This window comes from Priapulus caudatus, unplaced genomic scaffold, assembly GCF_000485595.1.
Source record: "Priapulus caudatus unplaced genomic scaffold, Priapulus_caudatus-5.0.1 Scaffold630, whole genome shotgun sequence".
Lineage (NCBI taxonomy): Eukaryota > Metazoa > Priapulida > Priapulimorpha > Priapulimorphida > Priapulidae > Priapulus > Priapulus caudatus.
In genome coordinates, this window is record NW_014577691.1 from 150,936 (window position 1) to 155,924 (window position 4,989).

Consider the following 4,989-nt stretch of genomic DNA (forward strand, 5'->3'; position numbering starts at 1 on the left):
TCCTTTTGGTCGTAGGCCCCACCCTCCTACACTGACTTGTTCCCATGCCTTCTACACACTCCCCCCTTTACATCATCTACACCCAACTAGTTGTTCTCCTTCACACGTACTTTACCAATACATATATCCTTATTAGATAACTTGCACGTGCTTATAAACCATCACCACTTCATAGATATTTCAGTGTCGTAAAGCACTATGACAGAATAAATTGTGATTAGGAAAACATAAAAAATATCAAAAAGGAATTGAGAAGTAAAACAAAAGCATATATTTACAAAATTCTTCAATGTACAAAACGTTACACACTTTCCTTCTCCTTTTCAACGTGAGGACATATATCCACTCTAGATCCATATAATATCAAGTTTCACAGTATGCACCGTGAAATAATATAAATTTACAGTCACTTTATATATTTCAGCGCAGATTCCGCACTGAAAGTGGTATCAAAGACCGTATACAAACAACTACATGCGATCTTTGCTCGTATTAAAGGCACACCATATATATTTATTTTATACTAGGTAATCATATGTGCCCATACACGAGGGATCGCTCAATCTAGATAAACAAAGGCACAGCCACAGTGATGAGAATTGTAATACATGTAATAAAAAAACACATTCTCGTGCCGATCATCTTTAATTTTACCTCAAAAACGCATGCGCCTATATAGCAACATCGTTCCCGAGCTATCGCGAGCTTCTTTCTACATTGCTGCAATGATATCTGGAGACACTTCACCAGTTTTGTCATTCTGACAGCAAAATACAAGCTTTAAATGCAGTAAGTACACCTATACATTACTTATTCCATGTATCCAAAATATATATAAGCCCTGGCAATGCAGCCACACGTCAGGGTCAATATAACAAATACAAACGTCCAACACCTTTTTTCAAATATAAGACACAAGGCAAAAATCACAAGATGGATGGATTTCTCACACCGCACAGAGATTCTAAGCCACTGGAGATCCGCTTTCTAGGAGATTTCTTCAATAGAGAGTATTTATAATAAGAGATGGACACTTAAAACAGATAATACACTCGAAGCATAGACTTGGCGTTTTGACGAGAAATAGCAACAAGGCAGTGAAAGCTTTCAAGCCACGACATCACAATCAGAATTGTCCACACAGGCAGTGATAACTGCATGTACAACCAGGACACATCGCATACGTAACTGGAGCATCAGCAGCACAGAGCTGAGAGCTGCTAACACACACACACACACACACACACTGTAAATTACACGTTTTTTAACACGATGACCACTAGCAGAATCACCTGAATCTACTAGTACGTCCCAATAAAAGTGTCAACTACACGAGTAGAATTACGAGTAGGAATCAACATTTAACAACACCGTTACCAATATTGGCGCCATTGCTTTATGCAGACAGATCGCCCAAGATAAGTGGGAGTTTAACGCGAACCACTCTACCTCCCCACGAATATACACCATGGTACATTTAGTGAAACTCTGTGAACACAGGGTTGTGAGGGGCAGGCGTAATCAATTCAGTCCTGCTCGCTGTCACATGATCTAGAAGCCTACAAACGCAGGAGGTCAAAAATGTAAAGATTTCTTGCTCGAATGGTTGCTATTCGTATCACAGCAGACGGCCAATGTTGCCAATGAACACGTGTTCACACACGCGCACGCCCCGTGTCTATGTCGTCATTGGCAAACTGTCACACCTAGACGTTCCATGCCGTATGTACATGATTATCAAGCATTGAAATAACTAGAGCTTCGCCGATAATAATGCAAAAATGTTGGTGGCTTTCTATAGAAAGCGTTTTCCAAAGCCGCTCTTCCATCCCTGTAATAACAATTGAAAAGTTTTTCATGATACGCCTAGAAAATTAACATTCCACTCTAATTAAATTAAAATGTTCATTAAATTACATTACTAGCACGATCTGCTTAGTTCTTCGCTTGTAACCAGAGTACTCTACAGCCATGTTTTTGCATGCATCAAACAGACATCTCAGATCCTAAGTCACACAAACTCGACTGGAAATATTGAGAGGATCTAATCCACTGTTTCGCCGATAATAAAGCAAAAATTTTGGTGGCTTTCTACAGAAAGCGTTTTCCAAAGACGCTCTTCCATCCCTGTAATAACAATTGAAAAGTTTTCCATGATACGCCTAGAAAATTAACATTCCATTCTAATTAAATTAAAATTTTCATTAAATTACATTCCTAGCACGATCTGCTTAGTTCTCGCTTGTAACCAGTGTACTCTACAGCCATGTTTTCGCGTGCATCAAACAGACATCTCAGATCTTAAGTCACACAAACTCGACTGGAAATATTGAGAGGATCTAATCCACTGTTCGCTGTTCACACAACACATGTTGTTCCTGACCCATCGCTTGTTCACTTAACTGCACTGTTCTTAAACACACACTGTTCCCACAACACCTGACACTGTTCTGGACCCAACGCTTGTTCACTTGACACCACTGTGCTTAAACACACACATACTGGCTGGTCACTAACATATAGCACTGTGGATTGAGCTTACACACGAGTAGTAACGTGGTGAGAGTCTGGGATAAGGCCAACGAATGTGATATGTACAAGATCCCCACGCACGTGCGAACGCTATTAATGTTTGCTAATACTGTCGACAGGTGTCAGCTGTGCTGCTCCTTGCTGAGCTTGTAGAACAGGCTGTCCTCGTGCTGCATGAGCTCATGTGGCTCCCCCTGTTCAACGATCTCGCCGGCGCCCGCCTGCCCGTCCTCCTGGTGGGCAACGTCGAGAACTACGACGTAGTCGAAGTTCATGATGGTAGATATGCGATGCTGGAAAGCCGCGGAAACAAACGACGATTTGAAATTAGGACACAAATATACGTCCACACGCATAACACGTGTACAATATTCATAAAATTTTGTAACACATGTGACACGATACATGTGCGATATGCATAAAATAACTATAACATTTCGTAACACCAAATAAGAGAGATATCAGGAGGGAATAAAAACAATTGTTATTATTATAACATATATATCTGAAGACAACTTGTTTTTATTTACTCCTGATAGTACGTATACCATTTCTGAAGCGCTTAAGAGAGACTCGTAATGCACTAAAAGCACATATAAACATATATATATATATATATATACTTGTTGTTATTTAGCGTATATATTAAAGTCACTATAAAATTCCCTGCACATCAATCATGGTATTGTATGTTATATCTTGTATTTTGTTACAGTGCGTGAGTCTAATGTGAGATTCAGCCGTGGCCTGAGCGTCTCCACTACAGAACCTACTAGGCGAAAGAAAAAACAGAAGTGCTGTGGCTCCATCTGTGATTTGCCACTGTTATATAAAACTAAGCTGTGCTGGTTCCACATTGGTCACCCAGATGGCTGCCCCTTGTCATCTGCTCAGTGTAGATTTGCACATGGACAAGAAGAACTTATGCTACGACCAGAGTTCGATAAGAAACAATAAACCAAGACAGAGTAATGCCAATTGATAATTTCTTTCGTAAGTAAAGTAAATAAAGTAGAGTAAAGTAATCAAATAATATTTTAGGGAAATAAATTGTGTTAACCAAATGCATATCTTACACTTATGCTCTTCGTCTTCTTCTTCTTCTTCTTCTTCTTCTTCTTCTTCTTCTTCTTCTTCTTCTTTATCTTCTTCTTTTTCTCATCCTCCTCCTTCTTCTTCCTCTCTTCCTCCTTCATTGTGGAGCTCTAGTTATTCTTCCTGGTGTGCCTGCATTGCCAACTATCCTTGGTCTTCCCCTATTCATATCTCACTTGCCTTTAATCACCGTTGAAATAAATATATAATATATAAATGTTTGATGCCAAATACTGTCATGCCAAAGATGTCTCATAATACAGTGTCTGTGATAGCATGAACGCCTGCATAGACTTCTATATACCTACATGTGTTCAAGATTTTAGGCTACGTATCTGTATTTCATCAGCAATCACGCCCCCCCAGACATAGTACACCCAAGGTATTTATTAGCTCTTGATATAATACATAGTACACCTGGTGTATATATGATATCTTTATGATATCTATACACTCCATGTATATATAATATCAGGAGTGAACAATAATAGATTATTATTATAATAGTATAATATTTATAATAATTATTATAATCTATTACTATTCACTCCTGATAATATCTATATATCAGGAGTAGATAATAGGCAACCCTATTATCTACTCCTGCTATATTCCCTTTGATTTTCTAAAAAAAAAGAAAAAAAAAGCACTTCAAAAACTTAAAAAAATTAACACCCCCATGTATGATGCATCCTAACCATTTTATTATTGGTAGGCACAATAATTTCCTATTTGCTACACAGCTTGTGTGCACGCAGCTTCGGTGCGGCAGTGTCGGCGCTGCCATAGTCTGGAACCACTCCGCGATACCTCGCAGCGATGCCTTTATGCACGCTGCCATCTTAGCGTTAGCTCCCATCTCGAACAACTGATCGCTAAATCACCCTGGCTTTTGGGTACAAGTGCTTTGAGTATTTTTAAGTCAGGTGTTATTGTTAACAAATGTAGATTATAGATTACATATAGCACAATGGATATTAGAAAGAAGCTAGGTAATGAGCTTCCTTTTAGGCGACCCTGGATGGCCGATACCGGAGCTGCAGGTGTCCGGGATTACATGCCATCACAGAAAACCTTGAAGGGGGTCGTTGCAGGTGAGGTAGGCTTATCGTAAAACAGCCACTACTGCACTAACACTACTAGATCACGAGGGTCGTGTCATCGTGTGAGAATAACTCCAGTTTAATAATGATTAAATTCAGCATCTAACATTGATCGTCGATTATACTATCGATAAATGTACACCAATCAGTCGATTATTCGAAGACGGCATGTTTCGAGCTTATTCATGAAGTTATGTGGGTTCTTGTAATTGCGAAGGTCACTACTGCTGATAGGGTCTATGTCCCCCGGGGTACTGCC

General features: G+C 39.4%; 1 long non-coding RNA gene across 1 annotated transcript; it reads right to left on the reverse strand.

Moving 5' to 3' along the window:
* Positions 1 to 248: 248 nt before the first annotated feature.
* LOC106812292 lies at positions 249 to 2,819 on the reverse strand. The gene is made up of 2 exons (XR_001394318.1): positions 2,643 to 2,819; positions 249 to 1,831 (listed from the first exon to the last, which is right to left on the reverse strand). It is a non-coding gene; the product is annotated as an uncharacterized LOC106812292 (long non-coding RNA).
* Positions 2,820 to 4,989: the final 2,170 nt, after the last annotated feature.